General features: G+C 38.3%; 1 pseudogene; it reads right to left on the reverse strand.

Annotated features, from left to right (window-relative positions):
• Positions 1 to 1,985: 1,985 nt before the first annotated feature.
• Positions 1,986 to 9,767, reverse strand: LOC141284921 (olfactory receptor 1496-like; annotated as a pseudogene).
• Positions 9,768 to 14,409: the final 4,642 nt, after the last annotated feature.

Below are 14,409 nucleotides of genomic sequence, written 5' to 3' on the forward strand. Positions count from 1 at the left end.
GTTTCTACATGTTTCTGTGCCTCAACACGGCTCATTAACAAGTGCAGTACAAAAAACAAAAAGTTACCCTGGAGCAAAAACCCTTTCAATCAAAGATGATGCAACTCTCACTCAAGTTTCAAAACACTTGCACAAACCTTTCAACATTGAGCACTAAATTATTAATTATTATTAGGAACGGAACTGGTGTATGTGATTTACTTTAATTTATTTGTGCTAAACAGATAAATGATCACAATACTTTTTAATACTCATACTAATACTTTTTCAATACTTTTTTTAGAATAATTATACTACATTTGTCAAGATATGTAAATAATAAAGCTATTCAGCCACATAGTACAGAGAGCTTATGCATTTCAGCATAGCAGTCTGATTAGTTAGTTAGTTGTGGCATTTAGTGTTCATATCCTGTCTACACTGGACATGAGTGAAAGATCAGACCTTTATCATGTTCCCCCGAAATTATGAGAATTCAAGTAAAACATCAGTGTAATTTAATTAGATATTACATATAATTTATGTATTTATTTTCACTTAATTAAATAAAATTTTGTCTTTTTTACATATAGACTAGTGAATTAACATTTAGATGTTTATTTTAAAATGCAAATTATTGAAAATCAGTATGTGGTAGGCCTCAGTGTGTAATCAAAAGTTCTACACACGTATTTGCATTCTTGCTTACTTGAAAACTTGAAAGTCATGCACAATGGTAAGCAAGCACTGCTTTGTTTATCTGCGTATATCTTATTGATCCTTGATTTCTTGGTTTCTCCTTTTAAATGACAAATATATACAATTGATAGCTGGTAATACAGACAGCTAATTCCTCTCATGCAGGCACAGAATGCACATGTTAGTTTCCAGTTGGCTGTAGTCTGTGCGGTGTGTTCAAGCACAAGCAACACAAGCAACAACACTGTCAGCTTTTGTCGACGCTAGTTCTGCTAAGTCAGCTCGGTGTGTCCTGGCCTTTAGCTTTCTCATCATTAGAGGTTAAGACCAGGGGCATCACAATGGGGTGAAAAGTGCATAGGGCCCAGAGGCTTAGAGAGGCCTGCAATACCACAACAACTTGATCTTGAGTGATTTTTGGATTCCTGCATTCATTTGTAAATCTGTTGTGCTAGTAGTGGTTTTCCTTATGACAGTGAAAAAAACATGACAATTCCAATTTAGGCTATAGGGTCCTATAGGCATGGCATTTGGAATGTTTCTGTTGTTATTCCTACAGGCTCTCCCAGAAACCGACCCAGCTTTTACTGTGTTATTTGCAACATATTCTCTTATTTTCCTTTAGAGAGGTTATGCCTCAATAAATGAGATAATAACAAAAATTGAGAAATTAAGATTTTATGTGCAGACCTTCTTTATCAATAAAAAGGATTCCTTATAAATAAACAGGATTACCTTAAGCTTGCATAAATAAATTGATGTTTTACAGTAGTTCATGTTTAGCTATTATTTTCTTATTGTACAGCAAATACAGAAATAACAAAAAGTTGAGACATTTCAACAGTTAGAACAGAGAATTTCAACAATTAAAAAAACTATTAGCAGATCTCAGACATACTCATGTGGAAAATTAATCCTTGGTTTGCATTATTTTTTAAGGATATGATTATGATATTAAACAAACATGACAGTTAGCAGCATTTGGTAGATGAAACCTTGGGGTATCCTGAAATATGTCAGCACTGCTCACAAAAAAATCTATTCAAATAGCTTATGCAATTTTCTGTTTTGTTGTTTTGTCTTGGGGTTGTTAATTAAGAACACAGTACATACACTTAAAATCAGATGGATTCTTTCATAAATAAACAGCATATCACCAACTCTACGTGTTAGGAGAGTAGCAGAGTGAATTATTTTCTGCTCATACAATTTTATTTTCCACATAATGAATCTAAGAACATTTATGAAAAAATATATTTAATTTTTGATCTAATTCCTAATGATGAAAGAACAAACAATTATTGCAGTCATTTTGATATGTTTTTTCTAATTGGCATAATTCTGTTTTTAAGCAGTTTTCGAATTAAGACTCTGATTTCAGCTGTGTTCAAAACATAAATTATGGGATTTAACATTGGTGGAAGAGTAAATGAAAAAGATGTGCTGATGATTCTGGCATTGAGAGTGAGTGAAGTAATTGATGAAGCAATGAACATGCATATTACAGGGAGAAAAAATATTCCAACCAACAAAAGGTGAGAAACACAGGTCTTCAATGCTTTTAAACGTGCTTCCCAAGTTGTAATTTTACTTAAGGCAGAAAAAATGCCCAGATATGACAGAAATATAATGAACAATGGTGCTATAAGGAACAAAGTTGCGATGAGGTTGTTCATAAACACATTAATGCTGTTTTCGTTGCATGCCAACCTCAACAGTGGTCCATAATCACAATAAAAACTCTGTACCACATTAGATTTACAGAATGAACGGGAGAGGAGACTGAATGGCTGAGTAACGGGAGACCTCACGTGACCTGGTGCGTGATCTAACATGGCGGCGCCCGTCTGCTAGACTGCAAACTACTTTTTTTTGTTTTCCTTTTCTTTTCTCTCGTGTTTTCTCCAATTTCTTTCATCGTACACATTTTTCGTTACAAAACTGGACTATAACATTATACAATCTGGATCATCTCGAAGGATACATCGACGCACACTACAACACACTCTGCGGCACCATGAACAAGGATAAATCAGAACACAACAAAAAAAGTAAAGGTAACCTCACCCCAATCACCAAAAGACCCCGTCCCGATTCACCTTCCAGTCCGAGTTTATCACCATCTACATCACCAAAACTGTCATGCTGCACGGAGGTAAGCGACATTCTAATCTCAATTGAAAATAAACTTTCCGGACTTGATACCAGGATCGCACTGATTGAAGTAATACACAAGGAACTCCAGGAACTACGACACAGTTTAGAATTTAGCCAAGAACAAATCGACACTCTCACTAAAGAAAATAATTTTTTAAAGGACTCAGTTCACGCACTTACCGCTCAACTCACGTCCGTTGCCACAGAAAACAAAACCATGAAAGAAAACATTTTGGACTTACAAACGCGCAGCATGAGGGACAATTTAGTTTTCACCGGCATCCCAGAACAATCTCCAGACGACCCCGAAAAATCAGTCAAGGACTTTATGATACAACAACTGAAACTACCATCCGAAACTGTACAGACCATCACTTTTCACCGTGTTCACCGCATCAGATCTCAAAACAACAACAACCGCCCACAACCGATCATCGCAAAATTTGAACACTATAAACACAAAGAACTGGTTCAGAAGCAAGGCAGGCAGCTTAAAGGCACAAACTATGGTCTCAACGAACAATACCCAAAGGACATTCTCACACGTCGAAAACAACTTTTCCAAATCCGAAGACAGAAAATAAATGAAGGAAAAAGGGCAATCATTACAGTGGACAAATTATACATAGACGGACAACTATATCGTGATAAGGACATTACCCCCTGGCTTTTTTGAACATTCCATTCCCATTCCTAAAATCAATAACTGCTTCAATGCTCTCTCTCTCTCTCTCTCTCTCTCTCTCTCTCTCTCTCTCTCTCTCTCTCTCTCTCTCTCTAACCTATAAGATGTGTTTTTGTCTATGCACCTAGGTCTCGTGTACCCCCCCCCCCCCCATGTTCCGCCAGATGTTTGCATTTAATGTTGTTGTTTTTTGTTTTTGTTTTTTGTTTTTGTTTTTTTTGTGTCATTTGTGCTATTGGTTTGTTTGTTTGTTTATCAATGTCCAATCTGTCGATTATTTTTGTCAGTCTGCCAACAACATTGCATCATTACATACATTCACACATACATTGCTACTCTCTTTCGAAATTACACACTCATACATATACAATACTAACAGGCTCACACATTCATTTACATCTGTTTATTTTTTTTATTTTTTCTAAAATATGTCATCTATCACTTTTGTAACCTGGAACGTTCGTGGACTTGGCTCTCAGACAAAGAGGATCAAAGTTCTTAACCATTTAAATAAACTACAAGCTGACATATGCCTATTACAAGAAACACATCTATCAGAATCTGATCACAACAAAATTAAATCACCAAAGTTCAATCAATTATTCTCGGCTCACTACAACACAAAACAGAGAGGAGTATGTATTTTAATAAGTAAAAAAATGTCATTTGTCCATAACTCCACCATTACAGACCCCGATGGACGTTTTGTCATTATAAATATCTCAATTAATAATAACCCAGTTACAATTGGCAATATATACGGCCCAAACACAGATGACCCATCTTTCTTTCATAACTTTTTTTCCCTCATTTCAAATTTTTCTAATTGTCCAGTCATAATAGCAGGCGACTTTAATACAACTCTAGACTCAACAATAGATAAATTGAACAGCTCAGACAATAAACGTATTTGGAAATCTGCAGAGACCATAAAACAGTTCATGAGTGATTTTGGTCTTGGCGATAGTTGGCGTTTACAGCACCCGAACGTTAAAGAATACTCATTTTTCTCTACTGTCCATCACTCATATTCCCGCATTGACTTTTTCCTTACAAGTAATTCTATCATGTCAAAAATTTCTGAAACAAAGATTCATCCAATAGTCATTAGTGACCATGCCCCAGTAACATTAAAATGGAACATAATTAGCCCACATAAACCAATTACTAGATGGCGGTTTAACACATCCCTTCTGAAAGATCATGACTTTGACAGTTATTTTAAAAAAGAGTGGGCATGCTTTCTAGAGATGAATGACTCCCCCGAATCATCTCCATCCCTTCTGTGGGAAGCAGGGAAAGCTGTATTAAGAGGAAACATCATTTCATTTTCTGTTTACAAAAAAAGGAAAGAGAAGGAGCAACAGGCAGAACTCGAACAAAAAATCAAAGAATTGGAAGACATCAACATAAATAACCCAACAGAAGAAACACAGGTTGCATTAAGAAAATACAAATTTAAACTGAATGAATTAATCAATAAACACACCCAATTTCTCATTCAGAGACTAAGACAAGAAAATTTTCATCATAGTAACAAATCTGGTAAATATTTGGCAAATCAAATCAAACAAAATAAAGAAAAAACAACAATACCAGTCATTACAGACACAGCAGGGAAGTCCACCAACTCACCAGAAGAAATAAATCAAATCTTTCAAAACTATTACAATAAATTATATTCTTCTGAAAAAGATCCAAGTCAGGACGACATCAATTCATTTCTTAACAATATCAACCTACCTCAACTTAGTAACCATCAAATAAACATTCTTGAAGCCCCATTAACAGAACATGAAATTTTTAATGCTCTTAATTTAATGCCGAACAATAAAGCACCAGGTCCAGATGGATTCCCTGCTGAGTTCTACAAACACTTCTGGTCCATCTTATCACCACTTTTTATCCGAATGATAAATGAATCAAAACAAAAATCTAAACTCCCAGATAACATGAATACAGCTACAATTTCACTCCTTCTCAAACCCAACAAAGACCCAACAGTTCCGTCAAGTTATCGTCCAATTTCACTAATTAATGTAGACATTAAAATCATCGCTAAAGCACTAGCTCACAGAATAGAAAAAGTCACACCATCCATAATCCATCCAGACCAAGCTGGTTTCATTAAAAACAGACTCGCATCAAACAACACACGCAGACTTTTTAACTTAATGTATTACTCATCAATTAAAAAAGCAAAAACCATCATAGTCTCCCTTGACGCAGAAAAAGCATTTGATAGAGTCAACTGGAAATTCCTGTTTTCCACATTAGAGAGGTTTGGTTTTGGGGAGTCATTCATCAACTGGATCAAAATTCTGTATACGTCACCTTCAGCCACTGTTATCACCAATGGACTAACATCACGTAGCTTCACACTGCACCGGGGGACTAGACAAGGATGCCCACTCTCCCCTTCACTATTCACCATCTTCATTGAACCACTAGCAGCAGCTATCCGTCAAAACAGTTACATTAAAGGAGTTCAAACATTAAATATACACCATAAAATAAGTCTTTATGCCGATGATATTTTATTATATTTACAAGACCCCCCCTCATCATTACAAGAAACGATTAAACTCATTGATTCATTCTCAAAAATTTCTGAATACTCAATCAATTGGAGCAAATCTGCTATACTTCCATTACACTCTTCCTGCTTAGATGTGACATCCCAGACACCACCGATTCCTCTGTGCACCAATTATATCACATATCTAGGTATTAATGTTTCCCCCAGGCTGTCAGAGTTGTTTGGACTAAACTACACACCATTACTCAAAACAATAGAAGATGATCTTCATCGCTGGATGAATTTACCACTATCTATTATGGGCAGAATATCAGTAATTAAAATGACTGTACTCCCGAAATTAAATTATTTATTCACAATGATTCCAACACAGCCCACCATTACCTGGTTTAAATCACTAGATTCAATAATTACCAAATTTTACTGGAAAAACAAGACCCCAAGAATCAAACTCACTACTTTACAGAAATCAAAAACACAAGGAGGACTGGAAGCACCACATTTTTATCATTACTTTTTGGCCAACCAGCTCCAATATATACATTAATGGATTCACCCTAACCCATCAGAAAACACATGGCTAGATGTTGAACAAACAATTTGTAAGGACATTAACACTTCAGAATTACCCTTCCTTAACCGGACAATCAAAAAACATTACTGTTATAAAATGCCAACAATAGCTGCAACTCTGACAGCCTGGTGGAAATTTCACCAAATAACAAACTCCACGCTTGCACCATCTAAATTCACCCCGATTTGGAATAACCCAGATTTTATAGTTAACAAGAAGCCACTTAATTTACGCACATGGGCAGAAAAGGGCATAACACAACTTCAGCATATCTTTTTAAATAATAACCTGGCACCATTTTCCCACTTGGTCCAGAAATACGGTATTGGGAGTAATTGTTTCTTGGAATATTCACAAATCAAATCATCAATTCAATCAAAAATTGACATTCGTACAACTAATCTAGACCTTTCACCTCCAATCTCAGAACTAATTAATATATCTTCCTTAAAAAAACTACTCTCCAAATTATACAGGTTAATATCAAAATCAGACAACACATTGAGCCTACCAAACGCAAAATGGGAATCAGACTTATCCATTACTCCTGATGCCGCTTTCTGGACACAAATCTGCAAAAATATCTACTTCATGACAAAAAATGCCAACCTGCAACTTATACAGTATAAAGTACTTCATAGATTTCATCTAACTGGACGCAAACTATTCAAAATGGGTTTTACTTCAGAAATATGCACTCATTGTACACAAAACACTCCAGACACCTATTTTCATGCCATTTGGCATTGCACCTCAGTTAAAACATTTTGGGAAAACATAACTGGCTCACTATCAAATCTTCTGGGATGTCACGTCCCACTGTCTCCCTCCCTCTGTTTACTAGGCGACATATCACTAACCAACTTAAATAATACAAACACTCAGTTGCTCTTAGTGGCCCTAACTATCGCCAAGAAAACTATCCTCATGAACTGGAAATCAAGGAATACTATACATATTGCATCTTGGAAAAACTACTAATAGAGTACATGTCCATGGATAACCAGTTCACTTCAATCACAAAAAATACATCAGAATTACACTCCTCTTGGTTATCTCTTGTAAACTTCCAACAATCATGAACCCACTCACCACTTTTTGTCTGAAACCACCATCAGAATTACAACCCTCTTGGTTAAATCTCATAAACAAGCTGACCCTCTTTGTCTGAAGCCACCCTCAACCATACAACTTCATCAATATCTAGAAGAAAAGAAAAATAAATAAATAAATAATAATTGAGGGGGTAAAGAGGGTTAAGAGGAGGTAGCAACATTGTTGTAATATCACACCTAATTAAGTATTTAAGTTTATTTAAATTATTAACATTACACACTATTATTATCATTATTAATATAAGTATAATTTTTATTTTATTTTTATTTTTTTTCTCTTATTCAAGCTCGCTCTCTCTTTTCTTCAACTCTCTTCCTAACACCACATCTACCCCCCCCCCCCCCCTTTTATTTTGTATTTGTTTATTAATTTTTATTTATTTTTTTCTCCCCTGTTTTCTCCTTTTCTGCCTCTGGGCCCCAGTTGGCTGTGACATCTGTGACCCTGTTCTATGTGGCTCGGATTGGCTGCAGGTGGGTGCACTGGGAGGCCGGGGTCCTTTTACCTTCAGATTACCCTGAGTTTATTGCCACTGATTAGCACTACATGTCTGGCTTTTTAATGCTTTATACATTAGTTGACATACACATACATATACATCATGAAGAGGAAAAAAAAAAAAAAAAAAAAAAAAATTACACATAGGGTAAGTGTGACTGCACAGGGATAGTCCCACGCTGCACGTCACACTTTTCTTTTAATGCATCTCACATTAGTTGAACATTCATCTATCACAAATAAAAAGGGTTAAATATTAAAAATAAAAGTACAAACAAATAGGGTAAGCTGGACATGTGTGCATGGTGGCCCGGGGGTGGGAGTTAGGGCCCTGTGCCTCCACGGCACCTCTACTAGATGGCCGTCCGGGTGACGTGAGCAGGGGATTAACTGGGCAGCTGTGTAATAACTCAATAGTGTTTTTTTTTGTTTTGTTTTTTTTGTAATATATATATATATATATATATATATATATATATTTATAATAATAAGGAATACCTTATTTTTATTTTATTTTATAGATATTCTATTTATATATCCTATATATTACTAAATTACTATATTAATAGAATTGCCCTCTTCTTGATCCTCAAACCTCCCCTCATTCTTGATTAAAGTAGTTCATTTAAAATGTTATTATTATTATTATTATTATCATTACTATTATTATTAATATTATTATTACTGCCATTTATCATCTTCCTCACCCTGACCACTGAGTACCATTCACACCCTCCATCCTCTAATTTTTGTTAATACTACTATCATCATTTTTATTATTTTTTTTTATTATGTCTGTGGTACTTTTCTACATGTTCCCTTGTGTTCCAACCTCGACACAGTTATAATTACCACTTACACGCACACTCACATGCACACACAAATCATGTTTACAGTCATGTATGTTTTGTTGGCCTTTGATGTATCACCTGTAAATAGTATATTTGTTGGCAATAAAAAAAAAAAAAAAAAAAAAAAAAAAGATTTACAGAATGAAAGTCTGGTCATCAAAGATGCTGTCAGAGCCACCAAAGAAGTGTTAAATGCCCATAATACTATAAACGCTAAAGACATGACGGTATTATTCACTATGGCATGATATCTTAATGGCAAACAAATTGCAATGAAGCGATCAAATGCCAGAACAACAAGAGTGGCACTTTGCACAGTAATAAAGAAGTTCACAAAAAACATGTTTGCCAAGCAAGCATTGTAAGACATGTACTGTGAGTCAGAAAAAAAAAAAGTCTTCATCATGTTAGGAATCACTGCATTAGTTTCGCCAAGGTCAGCCAAGGCCAAGTTAAACAGACCAATGTACTTTGGACTGTGCAGACTTCGTTGAAGAGCTATAATGAGAAGGACTATAGAGTTCCCAATTACAGCAATAAAATATGCGATAAATAAAAAAATATAGAAATAACTGCTGTACGGTATACCTGAAAGGCCAGTGATGAAAAAGTATTCAGTATACGAACAATAGACATATTCTGGACAAAACTTGCATTTAAAAAACTCATGGCAGCTTTGTATTTGATGTTTTGAACAAGCTGAAAATAGAAATTACCAAGAACACATTAACTAAATTTAAGGAATTGACAAAATTGTCATCTTACTCTAACAACTATTTTCAAATGATAAAATTATATATTTATGTGACTGTCTGAACACTTGTGAGCTGCTTTGCATGAATTTGCTCAGCTGTAAATGCTTGTCCTTATACGCTTGTATTGCAGAGGTCATCTTACGTTTACGTAATTGAATCCAAATATCTTCTGATTCATCTCTTGAGAGATTTCAGACAACACAATGATGTTATACTATTATGCTTAAGTAAACATCTGGCCACTGCTTTAGTTTTGACAGATTTTTTTCACTAGTCTGCAAACAGGCCACAAAATTGCCTTTTGTGTTCTCAAAAATGTCCATTGTGTTACATTAACTCAAGAATATAGTTAAAGTTGTCTACAATGTGACACTAGCAACTACATTACAACTAATTATTTTGTTCACGTATTGGCCGTAACAGCATAAGGACGAAATGGCTTCACTGAGGGGTCAGTTTAAATATGCATTTCTCTTAACAATAACCAGTGTTATGCTTGTTAATCAAAAATTATTATTAGTAGTATAAGTCATTACTCTTTTCAAAAGTATTATTACTTGAATCAAATACTGTACTTATCGCTCCCTACCAGCAGTAATTTCTTAATTACTTTTCCATTACATCCCACAAAATTAGTAGGCCTTATAGTGTCTTTTTCACAAAATTCTAACATTGCATTAGGGCTGTGCAATATATCTGTCATGGTACCTTGTTGGAGGAGGATGCAGGAGACGCAGAGATAATGTTGATAGTCTTTAATAAAATAAAACACAGGAGCAGGCAAACACCTACATAACTTGTAGACCAGACAAAACAGAACTGAACAGGAAGGGATATAAATACAAAGGGCAATTAATAACCACAGGTTAAGGGAATCTAATTAATCAACTTAACAAGAATAGGAAAATGACCAAATAAGGAAAGGTTATAAAGCCAACTCTAGGGATGGGAACAGGACGAAGTGCGTGACCCGTGCCATAAGGGGATTCGAAGAAAGAGCCCAGAGCTTGATGGGATCTTACCACATATGTAGATTTTGAGAAAGTGTCCCAGGCCCATGTGCACTAACCACTCTTGTGGATTTTTTGAGGAGATGCCCAGACGTAGCGTGGGACACTCACCAAAGTGGTCGGATTTAAAGGATAACTATTGCCAAAATGCAACCTGGGCTGTTTTTTTTTTTTACTGTAAACGAGACAAACATATATCTAAAAGCATAATTACGACAAACGAGCCGTTTTTGAGATTGACTCTGATTTTGTTTTTTTTTTGAGTGATTTCGTTTTGTTTTCAATGGCCGGTGAATGGGAATACTAGGGGCATGAATTTGAGCGCAGCAAAATCAATATTTTTACAACACTAAGAAGGCTCGACACACCATGAAACTTTGCTCGAAGTATCGCCTGGGTCTCTACACATGAACTTGAGCATTGAGAACATTGTTTGTGTACACAGAGTTTACTAAAAAGAAAGTTTTTGAACAACTCACTTTCACTGTTTGAGTTTCCACTCACAGCCGTCTTGCCAGTCAAGAGGTGTCGATCTCCAAATGCGAGGATGGATAGCTCCTAAAGCATATTTCCATATAAATGCACAGCTAATTTGTTGTTTTGTCGCAAGTGAAAAACAATATTAACCTTCTAGTTGTAAAAAGAGCCTCATATAAGCCTAATATGTCGTCCTATGGAGTCCATTCTTTCGCATTCGGAGATCGACACTTCTTGACCGTCAAGATGGCTGCGAGCGGAAACCCACAAGTTGCCTGTAGACTGCTGTCATGGAACTAGGACCATCCTTTAGTAGTGGACGATGGTAGAGGACAGACTCCTGACTCATAACTCTGAGCGGGGGTGCATGCCCAGCTTGGTTCACATAGCCTGTAAAAAGGGGGAATAACGCACTCAACCCGAAGTCAGGCAACCATCCATAAAAGGAAGGGGGAATCACCACCTGGGGGTGGTGCTCTGAGGAACCCTATTATTAAGGATGGGGAGCTATCACACTTTACACCCTGCACACAGGGAGGAACAAGGTTTTTATGCTCTAAATGGACCCTTTCCAGGGGAGCACTACATTCTTCTGCCTTGTGGAGATTTTTGGATATGCTCCAGAAATGCTTAGTAAGGACAGGTTCCTAACCCTGAGACCAGAGAGGAAAACCCGTTCTAACGGGGTGACACTTCTAGGTACATTTTCTTGGAAAGGGAAGTGAATGAAGCCTCGTACGCGAGGCCTGAGGAGTGAGAATCGACCTGAAGGTGCAAAAGATGAACTCCTACCCCTGAAGCAAAGGGAGAGCAATAGACTAGTCACAGAGTGGCACTCAGAATTAACCCTTTATGAAAAAGGGGAGCATCTATATTTCTATTTCTATATTTTTTTTTTAAGATAACAGGGGTTTTGGTTAAAGGTATTGGATACCGAATTATTCCTTCCTAGATTAAACCTTTTCCCTAGAGAGGGGGGCAGTTGTATACCTAGGTGACCCAGATTCTGTATAAAGCACTTCCCCTGCCCTTTGGGCATAGACTGGGGTGGCTGAGCTTCAGCGAAAAAGACTCTACACCAAGCACTTTCCCTGCCCGACCGGGTTACAAAGGGGAGGCTTGAGGTGTCAGTCACGGAGTGGTGCTCAAAACAGACCCTTTCTGCAGAAAAGGGGAGCATTTACACTTTGGTGACATAAAAGTCCCACCAAGTCCTTTCCCTTGCCCTCAGGCTTAAACCGGGAAGGCTGAGGTGTCAGCGACTAAGTGATGCTCAAAATAGACTCATTTTCCGCAGAAAAGGGGGAGCATCTACACTATCTATACCAAGCACTTCCCCTGCCCTCAGGTTTTAAATCGGAGACGCTTAAGGTATCAGTCACAAAGTGGTGCTCAGAATGGACCTTTTCCGCAGAAAAGGGAGCATCTACACATCTAGGTGGGCCAGAGTCTTCAGCAAGCACCAGCCTGACCCACAGCCGTGTATGCCCTGGGGCATATATATATATATATATATATATATCTCACGCAGTTTATCAAGAATAATTGTATTTCAAAGCGGCTTGCCGCCAGCCGGCCGCGGTCCATTAGACGGAGGCAACTGCCAAAGAAAATGAAGCAGTCGGCATCTCGCAAGAAATGGGAGTGACGTATTCGGCGGCAAACGTTTCATCCCCGCCAGCGGGACGCACCTATAGCCGACAGCTTAGGGCCGGCGGCAAAAAGAAGCCATGCAGATATTTTTTGCTAGCTGGGAAGGTGCTTGCTGATACTCTACTTAAGCGAACTTAACCTCCTGTCTCAACAGGGTGTATAAGGCTCCGTTCCGCAGAAACGGGAGACCGAAAGGTTATTCCTTGGAGCCGTCTATCAAAAGGATCCAGGGGAACCTCATGATAGAGACCCCTGGTTACTATCCGTTCACTTAAGAGAGGACACAAAGGGGGATTCTCAGTTCAGAGGCCTACTTTGCAGGAAATAGAGTTAAACATGCCAGGGGCAATCCTTAAAAATCAAATTTAAGAAGCTTACCTAGCTGGGGGAAGATCCTGTGTTTAACCACTGAAAAAGGTTGAAAACCTTAGAGTAGGTGTCCATGTGGATCGGAGTGTTGGAGAGCACAAACACCACCATAGCCAGAGACCAGAGGGAGGGGTACTCGTTGAAACTCAATGTCCTTTTCCTGAAAGGAACAAGACAACACACAGATGCAAGTCCACATAATGACAACAGTAATTTCTTATAAGAAATGAAGCTAGCGCAAGTTCTGCCAGGAAGACTCAATCGTTCGCGTCACTAATTACCTCCTCATCTTCCAATCATATCATTTACTGTAGCTTTAAAGGGTAGCGCTTAGCATGTCTGAGTTCGCAGATGCTGTCGCTCCAGCACACAGCCGTGAAACTGGAATCCAGCCGCAGTTTGCAAGGAGCGGAGCCGTTAACTCTCTCAAACTGACAGGATTTTATCACGGATACCATGGTTACTTCATTAAAAACGGCTGTCGGCATAGTTTAACGTGAACAGTGCGGTTCTCCCCCTCTGCGGATGTGTTTGCGGTGCAGGAGTCGTAACAATGTACCGTTTGTTCTCGCTGGCGGCGGTGGAGCGCAGCAGACAGAAGCAGCGGCTGGAGCTCAGTCTGGTGGGAATCTGTGAGCTCGAGCTGCTCAAGCGGCGGCATGAGGCTCTGATCGCCAGCGCGCTCGCGCTACACGCGCCCAACCCGAGCCGGAGAGAGCCGAGCGGCCGAGCGTCGACACGAACCCTCGATGCTCACCGATGCCGTCGCTCCAGTACCTCCATCCTCGAAGCCCAGCAAGCTCTCCAGTCTTGATCAAGGTAAATTCCTATTTTTCTACTGGTGGTGGTGTTTTGCAAAAGCGGATTGGCACTTTCACGAATTGTATGGCTAGCGCCGCTCACCCCCCTGGTTTCAGGACACTTTGGGAACTGCCTTCAGCGTTACCGGTTCTGAAGCTCCTACAGAACAAGGACAATGAACTTGACATTGGCCGGCGCCAGCCTATGACATCATTAACAAGGCGCCTACCAGTATAAAAGGGGCGC

The sequence above is a fragment of the Garra rufa genome, chromosome 14 (assembly GCF_049309525.1).
Source record: "Garra rufa chromosome 14, GarRuf1.0, whole genome shotgun sequence".
In the NCBI taxonomy this organism is placed as follows: domain Eukaryota; kingdom Metazoa; phylum Chordata; class Actinopteri; order Cypriniformes; family Cyprinidae; genus Garra; species Garra rufa.